At 40.0% G+C, this 19,858-nt stretch overlaps 1 long non-coding RNA gene across 1 annotated transcript; it reads left to right on the forward strand.

Annotated features, from left to right (window-relative positions):
- Nucleotides 1-5,733: 5,733 nt before the first annotated feature.
- LOC135105603 (uncharacterized) lies at nucleotides 5,734-19,195 on the forward strand. Its single transcript, XR_010270919.1, has 5 exons — nucleotides 5,734-6,632; nucleotides 9,492-9,688; nucleotides 10,090-10,189; nucleotides 17,183-17,324; nucleotides 18,607-19,195. It is a non-coding gene; the product is annotated as an uncharacterized LOC135105603 (long non-coding RNA).
- Nucleotides 19,196-19,858: the final 663 nt, after the last annotated feature.

Raw genomic sequence — 19,858 nt, forward strand, 5'->3', positions numbered from 1 at the left:
AATAAAGGACAAGGAAAATGATAGGCTGCGTGGCACCATGCCTGCCCGGGCGTGGATAGGGAAGGAGCGAGGCAGCAAATCAGTTGAATGCTAGGCAGTCACACACAGATCCCGCCGAGACAGTGACAGTTTAATACATTCAGATTGTATTACACAACGTAAAGTACTATGGAGTGTGTGGACATGGTGTTTCTCCGCCATGGATAACCCGCCCAGCCAGGTCGTTGTATCTGTCGCCAGGCCACACTTCAATTTCACACCACGGCTAAACAACGCCTCAAAATGTATATGTACATAGAACAATTTTCAACTTAGAATAACCTGTATTTACCCCTCTGGGCGATATCCGCTGAAACTTCTGTTACACCCTGTATTTTTTTTTTTTTTTTGCCCTTTGTTATGTAACTGTGACAACCTTAAAAGTCAGGTACAGTATACATAAGATGTCTAGAATGTGAATCTCTCTCTCTCTCTCTCTCTCTCTCTCTCTCTCTCTCTCTCTCTCTCTCTCTCTCTCTCTCTCTCTCTCTCTCTCTCTCTCTCTCTCTCTCTCTCTCTCTCTCTCTTTACTGATAATATATTCAGCCTTATTCCAAGGTTTAGGTTGAGATAAACTGTCGTGTTGCAGAACATAATTAACTAAGCAGGGAAGGAAAGAAAATAATTAAAGAAACATCTCTGTCGTTGTATTTCAGACGCAGTTGCCTTGGTGTCCGTGGAATGTTGGATGCGATAAACATTTCGCTTATTTATAATCACTAGTGACTTCGGTAAAAAAAAAGAACTGATGAAGTGCATTTGTGCTTATTATTCTGGATTGATTCATTGACTGGCTGACTGGTTCATGCTACAACAACTGGTAAACTCTTTGGAACTCCCTGCCTGTTTCTGCATTTCCCCCCCCTGCTTATAACTTGTACTCGTTTGATGAGATGTTTCAAGACACTTCTCTAATTTTGGATAATTCTTTTGGCTCTATTCTTTAGGGACTGGCACCTTCTTCAGGGAACCATTTTCTATCTTTTGTTGAAGCCCTTGGCCAGTGCCCCTTACATAAATAAATAAATAAATAAATAAATAAATAAAAAATAAAGTAAAATAAAATCACATGGCGCCATCGGAAAGGGATAGGAAAAGGGAAAGTGAAAATCCAGGAAGTAAATCTGCTTAGTAAATCTTCAGCTGATAAAACAGGAAGTTAACATTTTTATTCCTCTCTTCCTTCAGGGTTGGTGCAGTGTCGTGGAGTGTACCTTAACACCACTCTTTCAAGCCTCTCCTCGCGGGCTGCTGCCAACAACCGGTGTCCTTGCGTGCCTCTGGGAGTGAAGTGACCCTAGGAAGCCTCTCACTGGCTCCTGTAGTGCGCGGAGTCGGTCAGGGAGAGTAACCACCTGGCTGTTTGTTCTCCGAGACAAGGTAAAGGGTACCGAGGACTAGCTGTCAAGTGGAAGGAAGGGAAGATGCATTGTGTTCCTTTCCGCGTCCTCGGCCACTTTGGTATGTGTGTTTGACGATGTTTAGTTATCCTTGCAGTCATCGCGGGAGGGAAAACTCTTACACGTACAATCCTCAGTTTACGCTTACCATTCTTTCCTCCTACACTACGCACATCTTACACGTAACTCATGTTTTTTTTTTTTTTTTTTTTTTTTATCTCTGATGATGTGTGTGTGTGTTCACTCGTGCATTCATCACAAGAGGCAAGAACCATTGTTCGTATAGTCTTCCGACCTACGCTCTGTATTCCTCCCTCCTCACACACCATGCACCTTTCTTACAACGTAACTCATAATTGCAGACTGGATTGTGTTTATTCTCTCATTCAGTCATCGCAAGAGACAAAACCATTGCTCGTATAGTTCCTTAGTCTTCCGTGTACGCTCTCCATTCCTCCTTACACTCCATGCACCTTTCTGATACACTGCTCGTAACTGTGCAGGTTGGATGATGTTTATTCTCTCAGTCGATCACAGGACAGACCATTACTCGTCGATCTTTTTTTGATATATCATGCATTCTTATTACTCTTCATACCACATGCATCTTTTATTCATGTAACTCATTTTTGTTAGAAAATTTGTTGATGCCTCCTTATCAATTCACTCAGTCATCACAGGGTAGAGAACCATTGCACGTTTAGTCTTCCCCAAACATATTCACTATTCCTTAATTTCATACCATGAGCATCTCTCATAAATTTAAGTAATTTCCGCTGATCCCTCGCTACACACCTTTGACTTTCATTTCATCGGTACATCGCGTGCATGTCACTGTTAGTGTTGTTATGATTTATTTACTCTCACCGTGTTTACTGTTCCTCCTTTCATCCGTCGGTCGTAAAGTTCATACCACCTCCATAACTTGCCAGCCTCTCAAGTCCCTCCCTTTCACCTTTCTGTGATCACACACCACCAAACCAAAATTCTAGAGCTCTTTCTCGTAATTTGTTCAACTTGACGGCACAGGAATTCTGGAAATTCGCTCTTACTATGGTATGATCTGCTAAATTATATTACTCAGCGCTTTTTTTTTTTGTCCCTGATTTGTCCTGCAGCGGAGTCATAAGCTGATGATGATGATGATTACGATAATAATAACAATAATAATAATAATAATAATAATAATAATAATAATAATAATGATGATGATGATGGTGATGATGATGATGACTTCCTCCCCACAAAGGAAGCCGTCATCCTGTTGTTCACATATTCCTAAAGCGTACACTTCTTGATACCAGTTCTGAAGTTGATATATCTCAGTGAAGAATGTCTGACACGAGTCTCTGCCTTGCCTTGGATATCGTGTCGTCACTGACCTGTAGAGTAAAGGTTGCTGTCACCATAGTGTCCTGATGCCAAAAGAACTCCAGAATTATTTAGGATATAGGAAGCAGAAGTTGAAGTTTGACACAAAATAGAAAGAAAATGGAAAGAAACTGACTATCGAGAAATCGAGCGTATTATAAAAAAAAAATCATAGGATAAAGGATGAACTGGCACACGTGGCGTTTAAATTATCTTGTAAAGAAGCAACTTATTTTTTCTTAAACTCAAGCATATAAATTATGAAAAATAAGCAGTGAACACAGAAGAGCACGAGATCATAAGGGTGCAAACCGTTGTAAAGGTTTAGGTACTTACCTGTTGTAATATAGAAAAATAAATAAACGGAAAGTGAGTGAAAGAAAAGAAAGAAAATTCAAACATCAAAGAGAGAGAGAGAGAGAGAGAGAGAGAGAGAGAGAGAGAGAGAGAGAGAGAGAGAGAGAGAGAGAGAGAGAGACTATATATCAACAAGCAAAAGAAAAAAAAAGTTGGAAGGCACATCATGGAAACTGTAAGAAACTATGTTGTCCACAACCATCGGATGAGACCAGACGAAGAACAGGAATGGTACATAACACTTGGATTAAAACACTGAGAAAAAAAAAAAAAAAGAAAAGTAAAGATAGAATCAACAGGCGCTGAGGTGAGAAGCACGAGGAAGTACCGTTAGAAAGGAAAATCTCTGGGAAGAAGAGGAGTAGGAGGAGGTATGGTGGGGAGGAGGAGGAGGTGAAGAAGGAAAAGGGGTAGGAGGAGGAGGAGAAGGGACACTGGGATAGTGGGGGGACAGTATTAAGAATGGAGGGAGGCGCGCGCTCCCCCTTAAGATACGCCACTGTTGTGTTTGTGTTTGGGAAGCAATTAGTCTTAACTCGTTTGCAAAGAATGTTTGACTTTCTTACTTTCTTTATTTCCTTTCTTTTTTTTTCTTTCTTTTCTTTTCTTATATTATTATTTTCTTTACAGAAGAAATGTTTGTCAAATTTTTATTTATTTATTTTCCTCCTCCTCCTCCTCCTCCTCCTCCTCCTCCTCCTCCTCCTCCTCCTCCTCCTTCTCTCCCTTCATTTTTCCTTCCTGTCTTCACACAATGAAAATATTCACGAAAAATCACACATTGGCTATGCTGTATGTCTCTCTCTCTCTCTCTCTCTCTCTCTCTCTCTCTCTCTCTCTCTCTCTCTCTCTCTCTCTCTCTCTCTCTCTCTCTCTCTCTCTCTCTCTCTCTCTCTCTCTCTCTCACACACACACACACACACACAACACACACATACTTTCATTGCTTCTAAAAATCGCTTATAATTTTTAAAATGTTTTTTTTTTATTCCTATTGAGTCTATGTGGATTTCAAAATTATTTATTTTCTGTTAAAATAGAGACTTTTGTGTTCTTTTATTTCTCTATTTCAGCATGTAAATAACTTTAGATTGTTTGAAAAAAAGCGGTTCATATTTTTTTTTTCTTTTTTTCTTAAGTCAAAGTGGGTGGACTTTTCAAAGGTTTTTAATTGTGTTTAAGTTCTAACACTTTTATTTTTCATTTTTATCTTTTATTTCTTTACTTCTGGTTCTAGCTAACTTTTAATTTTTTGAAAATATTCTTTCATATTTTTAAAGTTTTTTTTTTTTTTTGTGTGTGTGTAAAATCAAAATAGGTGGACTTTTCAATGGTTTTAATGGTGTCAGAAGTTCCAACATTTTCTCCATAGTTCATTTTGATATTTCTTTGATACTACTCAGGTTGGAGATGTGATATTGTGGGTATTAGTTAAAGCACATGGCAAGTCAGAATATATAAGGTATTCGAGCCTAGCTCCATTTTTTCTAGCGGTCAATTTCAAGATGAAATACATAATACGTAAATAAAGTGACATCATCAGCCAGTGATGTCATCAGAAATCCTCGCTCCCCCCCCAGTCTCTCTTTGTCAATATTTAGTGTAATTTCCAGTATTTTCCAGGTGTTTTTAGACCCAGGTGTAGGAATGGGAAGAAAAAAGGAGAAATGAAGGAGGAGAAAGAAGAAAGATGGAATGGAGGAGGAAAAACAGGAAAATGAGGTGTTGTGGGGTGTGTTTTGAGCGTGTTTGGGGTATTTTGGTGTGTTTTTGGAAGTATTTGGGTGTGTTTTGAGGGTAATTTGGCACGTTTTAGGTGTGTTGGTACGTTTTAGGTGTGTTTTGTGGTGCTTTAGATGTGTTTTGTGGTGTTTTTGGATGGATTTGAATTTGTTTTGGGATCTTTTAGGATGAACTGGGGATGTTTTGGGGTACTTTGAGTGTTCTTTGGGGTATTTTAGGTGTGTTCTATGTTTTGGAGCGTTATGGGCGTTTTTAGGTTTGGGGTGTTTTAGGGATATTTTGATGTGTTTATAAGTGTTTTAACATGTTTGGAAGTAGTTTGGTCTGTGTTGGGAAGGAAATTAAGGAAAATAAGATCCTATGTAATAAAAGTAGCAGTGGTAGCAGCAGCACCAGCAGCATAGCAGCAGCAGCAGCAGCACAGCAGCAGCAGCAGCAACAGCAGCAGCAGCACCAGCACCAGCAGCAACACAGCAGCAGAAGCAGCAGCAGCAGCACAACAGAAGCAGCACCAGCACCAGCAACAACAACAACAGTAGCAGCAAGTTTTTTTTTTTTTTTTTATGAATGATATATATATATATATATATATATATATATATATATATATATATATATATATATATATATATATATATATATATATATATATATATATATATATATAATTTTTTTTTTTTTTTTTTTTTTTTCATCTTTAAATAGTTGTCATACATTTTATTAATTCGTTTTATTAATTTATTTTTCCAAAGATCAAGAGCAATACAATATTTTGAGATCCATCCAAGAGATGCATGAGAATGACAGACAGGAATGGATTGCAAGTTGTGTGGGCGATAAGAATGGCTGGTAGGAATCAAAATGAGCGTGAATGGGTGGTAACAAGAGGAGGAAGAGTGGGAGCCGAATGGGATGTGAGAAAATGGAAGAATGAGATAAACAAAGAAGTGAAATGTGTGGGACTGAATGAATGGAATAATGAGATGGAAAGAAAGAAGACCCTGGAATGGTACAAGGAGAAAGAGGCCCCGAGGTATGAAAGGTGGTATGATGGAAGCCTGGGCGGTGATCTTCTCTTCCGAGCGAGGGCACAGTGTATGGATGTGAATGCAAGGAGTTACAGGTGGTCTGAGTCCCGCAGCAAAGTGTGCCAGATGTGTGACATGGGAGAGGATGAGACGGTGGAACATGTGGTGCTGGAGTGTGTGAAGTATGCCAGAGACAGGAATGAGATGATGCAAGTGATACTGACTGAGTTAGGGCATGATAGGAATGAAAGAGTGGAGAAGACAGGAAAGGAATGGATGGTGTTGTTGCTGGGACTGTGTAGAGAGGCGAATGAAAGGATGATTGAGGCGGTGAAAGAGTTTTTGGAGAGAATGTGGCGTGCCAGGTGTATGAACAATTAGGATAGAGGATGCTGTTCGTTTCTCCTTTTTTTTCCCCTTTCTACAGGAGTTGCCGATCCAAAGGCCTGGCTCAGGAGTGATCCTGTGCCACCTGTACCATCAAGATCAAGATCAAGATCATTTTGCCGCTAAATTTCCTGCCACCAGCTGATCGCAATTCGCAAGACGCAAGCCTTCAGGAGAACCCAGACCAATCTCCTCGAGTCCCAAATTTACAATTCATTTTAGGACACTGAGGTTTCGTGGGATGCTGGGTGGCGCTCAGAGGACACTTAAATAAGTGAATTATTATTGTATAGCCTTGAAATTCTAGGTAAGTAAGAAAAACTTGTATATTAAGAGGTTTAGTTTGAGATGGTATGAGAACTAAGTTGTTGCAATCATTCAAAGACTATCTTTAATCCTTATTTTAGGACAGGTTTTTAGGACACTAGGTGGTGAGGAGAGGACACGTAAATAACTGAAGTATCATTGTATAACCTTAAATGGAAGGAAAAGTTGGAAAAAAAGGTTTCAGTATATGGCGGTAAACTTTTTCTTTCTTTCTTTTTTCTTGGTGTCTGTTTTGTGTGTCCTGTGTGTGGTGTCCTGCGTCTCCTGGGTACTGGTGATGTAACGTGTCCTGTCTGTTTGTGTCATTCTGCCTATATATCCTGCTTTGCGTGTCATACCTGGTGTGTCATACCCCTACGCCTTCAAAAATACTGGTGCCCTGGCTGGTATATGTAATTCTTTCTTAATTTCCTAGTTCCATTAGGTTGGGTTAGGTTAGGTTAGTTTGGTCAGTTTAGGTTGGGTTAGTTTAGTTACGTTAGGTTAGCACACAGACGGGTCTGTGTGCTAGGCGCATGTCGGGGGTAGTGGTGTCTGGCAAAGTTTGCATGTATGACTCATCAGCTTAGGTTAGGTGAAAATTTAAGACTAGTTTTATAAAAAAAAAAATGACTTGCTTTTAAACATTCAAGCTGCAGAATTAAGGGCAATTTTGAGTTTGGTGTGCGTGTGTGTTCTTACCTAATTGCATTTTTACAGGATTGAGTCAAGCTTGTAATGTCTTGTCTTTTAAAGGTCATTTGTCATGCCTGTGTGTGTGTGTGTGTGTGTGTGTGTGTGTGTGTGTGTGTGTGTGTGTGTGTGTGTGTGTGTGTGTGTGTGTGTGTGTGTGTGTTCTTACCTAATTGCATTTTTACATGATTGAGTCAAGCTTGTAATATCTTGTCTTTTAAAGTTCATTTATCATGCTTGTGTGTGTGTGTATTTACCTAGTTGTATTTACCTAGTTGTATAATACAGGGTCCGAGCCAAAGCTCAATTAGTCCTGTCTCCATACCCGAATTTGTCCAATTTCTCTTTAAACATGTGCACACTCTTTGCCGCAACTACCTCTTCTTTTAAGTTATTCCATATTTCAACCGTTCGATGCGGAAAGCTGTATTTCTTAATATCTCCCAAACAATGACTCTTCTTTAATTTCTTCATATGTCCCCTTGTACGTCTATCTCCTTCCTCCACTTTTACAACTAGGTCATCTCTGTCTATCTTCTCCATGCCATTTACTAATTTGAACATTGTTATCAGGTCTCCTCTTTCCCTTCTTTCTTGCAGTGTTGATAATCCAATTTCTTCCAGTCTTTCCTCGTAACTTAGGTCTTCCAATTCAGGTATCATTTTTGTAGCTGTTCTTTGTATTCTTTCCAATTTCCTTATATCTTTCTTTTTGTGTGGAGACCATACCACTGCTGCGTATTCCAGTTTGGGACGTATCATGTGTGTTATGATTTTCTTCATCATTTCTTTGTCTAGGTAATTAAATGCCACCCTGATATTTGCTAGCAAATTATATGTAGAGCCAAATATTCCATTGATGTGTTTTTCTGGTGAAAGTGTGTCTTGAATTATTACTCCCAAGTCTTTTTCTTCTTTGCTCTTTGGTATTGTGATACCTCCCATCTTATACTCCCATGAAGGTCTCCTTTTACTTCTTCCCATCTCCATTACGAGTACATGGCACTTCTTTATATTGAATTCTAATTTCCATCGTTTACTCCATTCATAAATTCTATCAATATCCCTCTGTAGTTCCTCACAATCCTCTTGGTTCTTTATTACTTTCATCAATTTTGCATCATCTGCAAACATATTAATGTAGCTATTTAAACCCACCGTCATATCATTTATATAGACCTGAAACATTATAGGTGCCATTATAGGTGTGTGTGTGTGTGTGTGTGTGTGTGTGTGTGTGTGTGTGTGTGTGTGTGTGTGTGTGTGTGTGTGTGTGTGTGTGTGTGTGTGTGTGTTTAGTTTATCTATTTGGATATTTTAGTTAGGTAAGATAAGATTACATTAGATTAAAAAGAAAGCAAGTGTGTGTCATAGACCAGGTTACGTAACACTCACACACCACTGATCGCATGCAATTCCCGATTCAGAGTCCAGGCAGACAAAGCTGGAACACTCACAGGAAAGTACAGTCATCTTTTGCACAGGTACATCTACAAACAGCACAGCAACGAAGACCTAGCAAGCCAAGACTGACACCTTTGGCACATGGGTAGCACACAGGGATGTCTGTCCCTTGCGGACACCACCATGTGCCCACCTGAGTAAGAGGGCATGGAGTTTTGTTGCAAGAGCTGATAGCCACTGCACATTGAATTATCCTGGCCAAGATACTCAATGAAGGGTGGACCAACCTGCAATTGCTAGGCATCAGGTGCAAGTCCTGGAGCAACACCATAGGCTAAATTTGTCAGTGAAACTCACCCAAGACTTTCCCCTGGTGTGCTCACTCGTCCAGTTCTGCCTCAGTGAAGGGCAGTTTCATTGGTCAGGCCTCCAGATGGCCACTGCACTGTGCAACCTCTCCACAGGCTGGTTCTTGGAGCTGCTGCCGTGGGGTACAACATCTCGTTGGGCAGGAAGTGAGGCCAGGCCAGGTCGTAACCCACTCACCTTGTCCTCACACTCACATGTGGGGTGGATGGTTCTGTCCTTGGTTCTGCAGTGGGCTAGTACCATCACAGTGTGTGTGTGTGTGAGTGTGTGTGTTCTATTTGGGTGTTTGGCAGATTTTGAGTTTAGGAAGCATTCACTAGTTAGATAAGTTAAGTTAGAAAAATAAAAACATGGGTAATTTACCAGTTTACTAATACAATCCTTTCCTTTTCAGATACAAATGTAGAGAGAGAGAAGATATAAAAGCAAGAAGACCACCATCACCACCACCAGCAAAATGGAAGAAGAGGTGGAGCCAAGTGTGGTGGGGGGCAGTGGAGGTCTCCCACCTCCCCCATCTCATCCCCCACCATCACCACAATTAGAAAGAATTTGGCAAACTTCCTGGAATTAAAGAGAGTGCATCAGGAGGTGAGAGAGAGAGAGAGAGAGAGAGAGAGAGAGAGAGAGAGAGAGAGAGAGAGAGAATAGTTGTACTACCAATCCCCCTATTATTATTCTTATTATTACTAGTACTAAAACAAATGATAATAATAATGAAATGTATATATATATATATATATATAGAGAGAGAGAGAGAGAGAGAGAGAGAGAGAGAGAGAGAGAGAGAGAGAGAGAGACTACTTAACACCCCCTAATACACCCAAACATCCCCAAATACCTCTAAACGCCCCCAAACACCCAAAAACATTCCTAAAACACCATAAATACACCACAAAACATCCCACACACTCCCAAAACATTTCCAACACCCCAAACATCTCCAGGCACACCCTCCCTAATGCAGCCTAACCTAACCCCAATTGTTTCAGAAGCTGGAGAAGATGGAGATGAGCTGGCTAAGCTTCAGAAATACAACAAGGATTACAAGCAGCTTCTGTAGAGACTGAAGACTTTGTTGGATAAGATGAGGTGAGAGAGAGAGAGAGGGAAGGGGTGGGGGAGGTAACAGTAACCACCACAGCACTACTTTTACTACTACTACTACTACTACTACTACTACTACTACTACTACTACTACTACTACTACTACTACTACTATTACCACCACCACCACCACCACTAATACTACTACAGTGGAAGCTCATTTCTAGAACATTCCAGTTCATGAACACATTGGTTCACAAACAGATTTTTAGGACAGTTTTTTGCATGAATTCACAAACAGTGTTTGGGTGCATAAATGCACAACCCCATCACGACTAGACGCCAGCTGCTTAGCCCCCTTGGTCAGAAGCTTTGATGAATGCATGCTTCCATCACCCTGTCATGACCTGTGGGTGATTACCACACACTGGTTGGGGCCTTGATGAGGAGCTGTGGTGAATGCAGGCATCCATCATCCTGTTGTGACCTGCGAGTAATTATCACACATTGGCTGATGCCCTTGGTGAGGAACTGTGATGAATGCACACCTCCATCACCTTGTTGTAACCTGTGGGTGAGTACTACACACACACTCTCTCTCTCTCTCTCTCTCTCTCTCTCTCTCTCTCTCTCTCTCTCTCTCTCTCTCTCTCTCTCTCTCTCTCTCTCTCTCTCTCTCTCTCTCTCTCTCTCTCTCTCTCTCTCTCTCTCTCTCTCTCTCTCTCTCTCTCTCTCTCTCTCTCTCTCTCTCTCTCTCTCTCTCTCTCTCTCTCTCTCTCTCTCTCTCTCTCTCTCTTTATGTAGGAGGGACACTGGCCAAGGGCAACAAAAATCCAATAAATAAAAATGCCCATTGAGATGCCAATCCCAGAAAAGGGTCCAAAGCAGTAGTCAAAAATTGAAAGATAAGTGTCTTGAAACCTCCCTCTTGAAGGAATTCAAGTCATAGGAAGGTGGAAATACACAAGCAGGCAGGGAGTTCCAGAGTTTACCAGAGAAAGGGATGAATGATTGAGAATACTGGTTAACTCTTGCATTAGAGAGGTGGACAAAATAGGGATCAGAGAATGAAGAAGTTCTTGTGCAGCAAGGCTGTGGGAGGATGGGAGGCATCCACTTAGCAAGATCAAAAGAGCAGTTAGCATGAAAATAGCAGTAGAAGATAGCTAGAGATACAACATTGCGACAATGAGAGAGAGGCTGAAGACAGTCAGTTAGAGGAGAGGAGATGATGAGATGAAAAGCTTTTGATTCCACCCTGTCTACAAGAGCAGTATGAGTGAAACTGCCCCAGACATGTGAAGCTTACTCCATACATGGACAGATAAGGCCCTTGTACAGAGTTAGCAGCTGGGGGGGAGGGGGTAAGAAAAACTGGTGGAGATGTCTCAGAATACCTAACTTCATAGAAGTTGTTTTAGCTAGAGATGAAATGTGAAGTTTCCAGTTCAGATTATAAGTAAAGGACTGACCGAGGATGTTCAGTGTAGAAGAGGGGGACAATTGAGTGTCATTGAAGAAGAGGGGATAGTTGTCTGGAAGGTTGTGTCAAGTTGATAGGTAGAGGAATTGAGTTTTTGAGGCATTGAACATTACCAAGTTTGCTCTGCCCAGTCAGAAATTTTAGAAAGATCAGAAGTCGAGCGTTCTATGGCTTCCCTGCGTGAAATGTTTACTTCCTGAAGGGTTGGACGTCTATGAAAAGACGTAGAAAAGTGCAGGGTGGTATCATCAGTGTAGGAGTGGATAGGGCAAGAAGTTTGGTTTAAAAGATCATTGATGAATAATAGGAAGAGAGTGGGTGACAGGACCTCTTGTGGGCCACCTCTCTCTCATGTATAGCATGAGAACAAGCTGTGTTAAACCAAGGTTTTGAAGGTTTAGGTCGAGAAAAAGAGTGAGGAATGTACGCCTCCATGAAAGACACTATTACCTCCGTTATGCACTCTGCACACAAAGATAGGTCTCTGACACGGAAGCAGAAGTCATTCCAAGGAAAATCAGCAAAATACCTCCTTAGGTCCCCCCAACTAGCAGAGGCAAAATGCCAGAGGCACCTTCACTTAGGGGGATCCAGGGGACAGGACAAGATACAGATATGAGATTGTGGTCGGAGGACCTCAACGGAGAAGAGAGGATGATAGCATAAGCAGAAGGATTAGAGGTCAGGAAAAGGTCAAGAATGTTGGGCATATCTCCAAGACGGTCAGGAATATGAGTAGGGTTCTGCATCAGTTGCTCTAGGTCATGGAGGATAGCAGAGTTGAAGCCTAGTTCACCAGGATTGTCAGTGTAGGGAGAGGAAAGCCAAAGCTGGTGGTGAACATTGAAGTCTCCAAGAATGGAGATCTCTGCAAAAGGGAGAGGGAATTTTTTATAGTCAGAGGAGTTAGGTGAGAGATATACAGCACAGCTAAATTTAGTTTGAAAGTGACTCTGTAGTCGTAACCAGATGGTTACGCACATAAACGCAACATCCAGGTTTGGATCGAAAATGAGGATAGAGAAAGTAGGAGGGAACAGAAAATGGCCTACTGTCAGTTGCCAAGTTTCAGTGAAGAAAAGATGAGGTTTAGAAGAGGCGAGGTGGTGTTCTACAGACTGAGAATTAGATCTTAGACCATGAATGTTACAGAAGTTAATGAAGAAAAAGTTGAGGGAGGTGTCAAGACACTTAGGGTTGTCATCAGAAGGGCAGTCCAACCTGGGGACATTTTTGGTCCCCTCCCCAGATGGGGACACTGAGGCTGGTGTAGGAGTCGCTATGAATTTTGAAATTTCGAGTGAAGGGTGTGTGTGTTATTAGGTGCTTGTAGTTTTGTGTGGAGGAAGAGAGTTGTCTTTAGACTGTGACTGTGACTGCCCCCTTGTGTTGTGAGACACAAAGGGAAATTTTCAGTGAGGTCACAGCTGCATTTAACGATAAGTTCACAGCACCCCCCCTGATCCAGTGCTTTAGACCTCACTGGGAGTAATTATCATTTCAGCAGGTGCCTACTGCCTCCTCTTGGGCACCAGGCTGTGGCTTGTTACTGGTTTTCAAGGTGAGGGGCCTCCCAGCTGTGTGAGGGGATTAAAGGGCAGGGAGTGTTGTAGTGCTGGTGACAGCTCATGCTCTGCCACCTTGTTACACTTCACCTGGTGTCCCAGTGTCTGGACGCCCCAGGAAGTCCACGCCTTCCACGGACAGGCTCACCAGACATGGGGTTGTCAAGACTCCATGGATCACACGCACTGCATTCAAACTAGGGACACCAGGTGTAGAAGGCACATGCTGTCATGGGCAGCACAATACTCTCTGCCTTACACAAACTGTATGCTCCAGTATTTCCTTCCAGCCAAGGCATGTTTGGTGCAAGGCCAAATTTTTTTGTCCTTTCCTCTCCAGTCATCTTTGCAACCAAACTGAAAATCAAGGTAAGAAGTAGCAGGCCTAATAGGAAGGCATGCCATTTACTGATGGTGAGAGGAGACATGGGCACCCAAGTCTTACCCCATCCACACAGCTGGAAGGGCACCTTTGTAACAAGCTACACTAGTAAAGACAGGTGCCCAAGAGACTTACCAATGTGTGGTAATCACCTGCAGGTCACAATTGCATGATGTGTGCCATGTTAGTTTAGGTAAATCTTACCAATAACAGCTCCTTATGTATATTATTGCCGCCCATTTCCAGGGCAAGCAAGCTTGGTGTTTTAAATGAGCTTGCACACCATTATTCTGAAGAGGCTGCACTGCCACTTGTATCGAGAGATTGTTTATCACTGGTTGCTTGACTTGATGGATGTTTCTGGAGATGACAGTGGCAGGATAGTTAGTGGTGGCTCGTTGATTCTCTGATGAATTACTGGTAGTGTGAAGTACATTGGTAGTGCTTTAGATTATGGTTGATTGTGCACATAAAGGCAACACAAAGATGTATAATACTTCTTAATCTAACGATGGACAGAGAAGTACACACGTGATACCGAGACACAAATTACGACGGATGTGACAATGCATGATTATATCTCTCTGAACTCTCTCTGCACTCTCTGATCCCTGGTCTCTCTTTGAACTGAACTGATGTCTTGCTACATGTACAGGCTCTATTTATGTGAAAGAAATGTATCAGGATTCAGAGTCTTAGATGAAGGGATGGCCAATCTGTAAATGGAGTGAAGGAACCAATCACAGGTGTCATTATTCTGGCCAATGACCAGGGAGGAAGATATGAAGGCAATGTAGGTGTTTTCTCTAAGGACTGGCAGGAATGTAGGGAAGGTGTGATATTCCCTTGAGAGGGAGATAAGAAAAAGAAAGGTTAAAAGTAGATGAGACTGGCCACGTGAGGACAGTGCATGTGGAATGAAATATGAGTGATGAATATACATAATAATTGTTAGGACTGATGCAACTGATACAGTAGGGACATGGTAGGAAAGCAAGGTTTTAGGATGAGGGAGACCAAAATTGGGAAGTCTCAAAAGCCTACATATAATAACATCACTTTTGGAGAAATTCCTAAAAAATAGTCCACAAACAGGGAATATCTGTTCCCACCACCCGCCACTATGTGATTGTAACCTTTTGAAGTCACTAACCTTGCTGATTGAGCTTGAAAAAAGATGGCATATGGTAGGTAAAGTACCTCTTGCTTTTGGGGGAACTGACAGAAGTATTTAGGAAGTACAATGGATGAAGTACAACCAATAAAATGCATTTATTTATTTATTTATTTTTACTTTACTATTATTAATATTTCTCTTTTTTCATTAGTATGAAGTACATTTTTGTTTACTTACTCATTTACTCACAGTAGTCTTCTGGGAAGAAGGCCCACTTACATGTTCAGGAACACGGTCAACTCACTGTTTTCTCCAAGAAGAATTGAGAATCCCCATGGTAACTTTCTCCCAGGTTTTATTGATGAACTTGAGGTAGCTCAAAATGTGAAAGTGATCCTTCCAAAATTCTCTGAGGGTAAGGTTTGTTCCTTCAATCACCTCAAAGCACATCTCAACATTGCTTTAGTATGCAATTTCTTAAAGTTAGCGATGACCTCCTGATTTATGGGTTAGATTAGTGAAGTAGTGTTAGGAGGAAGGAACTTGATTTTAATGAATTTAAGCACCTCCAACAAATTGTCTTCAAGGCTTGGAGGATGAGTAGGAGCGTTATCCAAAACTCTGAGTGGCAGATTCCTCTCCAAAAGATATTTCTTCGCTGAAGGACTTCATTGATCCACTCTAAGAAAAATTGCTGTATCACCCATTCCTTGATGTTGGACCTCAGCATGACATTTAACTGGCTCTTTTGCATTTTGAACTTCTTGAAAGCTCGTGGATTTTCTGAGTGATAAACAAGCATGGGCTTAATCTTAAGATCCCCACTTGCATTAGCATAGAACAAGAGTGTGAGATAGTCTTTCATGGGCTTGTGACTGAGCAGTGCCTTCTCCTCTGCTGTTATATAGGTCCTTCTCAGCATCCTTTTCCAGGACAGCCCCATCCCATCACAGCTAAAAGCTTGCTGCAGCACGTAACCCTTGGAATCAATGAACCTCTTGAACTCTGCCACAAAATTCTCTGCTGCTTCTGTATCAGCACTAGCAGCCTCTCTGTGATGCACAACACTATGGATACTAGTCCTCTTTTTAAAGTTTTCTAACCATCCACAGCCAACCTTGAACAAGTTTTTATCTGACAAGGAGCCTGGACATGGAACCATCTTACTTACAAGGTCATCAAACAATGCCTATGCTTTCTGGCAGATAATGGTCTTGGTCACTGTATCACCTGCTAACTGTTTCTCATTTATCCAAAAGAGAAGTAACTTTTCAGCACCTTCCAGAACATGGAGCTGTTGCTTCATCACTGTCACAACCCCTTTTGCAGAATCTATTGCCTTCATTTCTTCCTTCTTCAGGATGGTGCAGGTCATGGATGAAGACATTGTAAAACTTCAAAAGTTCAGCCACACAGACACCTCACTCATGCTTCTCAATTATTTCCTTTTTTTTTTACATAAGTGGTGATCATCTGCTTTTTAGCCACCTGCTTTGCAACTTTCTTCACAGGGGGCATGGTTACAGTAATGAATAGTCACACATAAGCACAAAGGGCAAAAAGGTACTTAGTGAACACAAGGGTGTTGCCTGTACAAGTGAAGCCAGCCAACTGAGAGACAAGAGCAAGTGAGGGAATGAGCGGAACCATCTCTGTTCTCCTACGCAGTTGCTCATAACTTATGGCCATGAAGGATTGGGGCTGGATGCTGGCCATAAAGGGTTAGGGCTGGGTGCTGGCCATGAAGGGTTAGGGCTGGGTGCTGGCCATGAAGGATTAGGACTGGGTGCTGGCCATGAAGGGTTAGGGCTGGGTGCTGGCCTTGAAGGGGTTCCCTCCTGGGAACACAGCTAGGCAGGAATTACATGACCTTAGTGTTGCAGTGCCATGCAGGAATTTGGATGAATATCTAGAATTGGCCATCCATTCATTTCACTAACTAAATAAAACTAATCTAGAACAGACTTAAACCAAGCCCAATTGAACTTAAAGTGACTAAGTTTAGATTAGGTTTGGATTGGTTACCTAACTTAGTTTGAATTTGTTAGTGAAATCAGTGGATGGCTGACTCTAATAATGGAACTACCCTCCTAAGGATAAAGAAGAAAAAAAAAACCTAGCCAAACATATTACCTTTATTTATTGTAACTAACATTGCCCCATTGAAATCACTTTAATTCACATTTCTTATTTGCTTGTAGGAATGCAATGTTGGCTTGGACATGCAGTGCTGATGGCAAACACTTAGTTCTCCAATACCTAGTTAGGTGTAATACAAAATTAACTACTTATAATTATATATTATTGTATATGTTTCTAAGGTTGTGTTTGATTTTGTTGGGCTTGGTCAGATATGCAAATTTTGAATTATTCAGGATTATTTATGAAGTAATACCCTGAACAAGAAAAGATTCACCTGTGGACAAGTAACAACTAAAACAGTGTTCTTGATTATACTGGATTGACTGTACAGGTGTTTATAAATTTACAGGGCCAGGGAATTGAGAAGCTTGGTCAACTCCTAACTTTATCAAGGCTGATGACAGAAATTTACTAAAGGTGGACGTTTTCATGATTGTTCAGTATTATCAAGTACTCTGTCACCCAGCAGTGAAGCATGTGAAGTTACAAAGGTATGAATATTGTATCTTGTGATTAACAGTAATAACTTTTCAATGCAAACATTGTGATTATTATTATTATTATTATTATTATTATTATTATTATTATTATTATTATTATTATTATAATTATTATTATTATTATTATTATTATTATTGCTGTACCAAGGGAAGTAAATCTCCTACTTCCCTTGGTAATGGATTTCTATTGAGATTGACACTTTTCAGTCTTCCCTTGACCTTCATAAATCTTTTGAAATACCATGGAATTGGAGGGCTTCAATAGACATTTTTATATATCTGGCTGGATGGATCAAACCACACACCAGTAGGATACCACACTGAAGCCTTATCAGTCACACCATAAAGTCACCCAATGTTTTGATCCTGAAAATTCGTACTGTATTAATATATACTTGTACTACAATAAGAAGAGGGTTGTAGATGTGTGTGTGTGTGTGTGTGTGTGTGTGTGTGTGTGTGTGTGTCTAATTTATTGGTATATATATATATATATATATATATATATATATATATATATATATATATATATATATATATATATATATATATATATATATATATGACAACAATGGATGGGAAATGGAATGTGATGCAACAGCCATAAGTAAATGTGGCCTAAGTATTTTATTTTAGTGCTACCTTCTGGTGATCATTACGTCAGTTCAAAATAGAACTCACTCTTTCACTGAGCCAGGTTATATTTTCTATTGTTTTATTAAGGCCTATTAATCCCTGCTATTGGGGGTTGATGAGACCACCTCATTTGTTGAATTGCATTGTAAACTTCTCAAGAGCCATATTTTCCTGATGAATTTCATAACATAATTACTATTGCAATACACTCCACTATGTAATAATTCCATTGAACTATATTCCCCACCAACCACAGCAAACTGGTAACTTCTATATCCAGCACCAGTTTCTTTCTCTCCCTCCTTCTCTTCCTCACATTCCTTCCATCCCTTCCTCCCCTAATCTTTTCTTCTCTCCTTTCCTCCCTCCTCAATCCTTTCTTCTTTCCCTTTCTCCCTCTTTAGTCCTTCCCTCTCATTCATTCCCTCTCTCTCTTCCTCTCATTCCTTTCTTTCCACCCTCCTTTCCTCTTTCCTTCCTTCTGCTTGCAGTGTCTTGTAGTTGAGCTGTCTGGCTACCTGTTATTATAGTATTGACTGTGATCTCTCAGGCAAAGTGGACCTACTAGGAAAGTAAACCTATCAAAGCAAACATTTGAATTAGACCTAATGAACTGACACCAGATATGTTCTTACAGGAATTATGAGTGGCTAGCAAAATATTTTGTTCATGGTGACTGTAAACTAAGAGCACAACTCCTTCACCCCTGAGATACAGCAGTGTCTGGTCCCACTACTGGAAGGAATGACAGGCTGCATCCACACATTTTTCTGGGAGTATTAATAGATGGTTGTGATGGTGAGTATGGTTTTAGTAGTGATGCAGAGAGAGAGAGAGAATTGTAATTGTTTGTGCTGGGCTAAATTAAGCAGTCTCACTTTAGCTTTCAATAATGCCCTCTTTACTCACAACTACACTAATACATTGTAGTCCATGCAGTAATATTAGCTATTGTAACCTTGGTACACAAGCAGGAAAGAGAAAGAGGCTCCATAGGAGTACTAGTTTTATTCTCAACTTTGTCTCATATCTTATCTTCACAAGTTCCTCCCTCCAGCATCACATGGCTTCCCCACTTCATAAAAGGGAGAAGTCTCATTCAGTCAGCTGCTATAGCTTTCTCATATTTACTTTATAAACTTTATAAAATGTCACTTTATCTCTTTTTACACTTATTTTATAAAATGTATCTTGTTTTATACTTATTCTATAAAATGTTAACTTGTTTCCTCTGAACTTTTAACCTTTGTACTACAGTTCTTCCAACAAGTGATGTAGGTATATATATATATATATATATATATATATATATATATATATATATATATATATATATATATATATATATACTGAATACATATAACACTATCACCTAAATAATAATGTACCTCCAGTTCCTCTTCAGTTCTTGTCTTGTCTCCTTGATTTCTTTCCTCCAGTTCCTCACACCTTTCCTCCAGGCATTCTTCATCTTTCATCCTCTCAACATCCTGTAGTAAAGAGACAAAGAAGTAAATAAGTTTCAACCAATTTTTAATGTTTTCACTGATGCAGTAGTGGGTTGGCTCAGGGAAGTTATTATTGTATGAATTTTTATGATATATATATATATATATATATATATATATATATATATATATATATATATATATATATATATATATATATATATATATATATATATATATATATATATATATATATATATATATATATATATATATATATATATATATATATATATATATATATATATATATATATATATATATATATATATATATATATATATATCATAAAAATTCATACAATAATAACTTCCCTGAGCCAACCCACTACTGCATCAGTGAAAACATTAAAAATTGGTTGAAACTTATTTACTTCTTTGT

The sequence above is a fragment of the Scylla paramamosain genome, chromosome 12, assembly GCF_035594125.1.
Source record: "Scylla paramamosain isolate STU-SP2022 chromosome 12, ASM3559412v1, whole genome shotgun sequence".
NCBI lineage: Eukaryota > Metazoa > Arthropoda > Malacostraca > Decapoda > Portunidae > Scylla > Scylla paramamosain.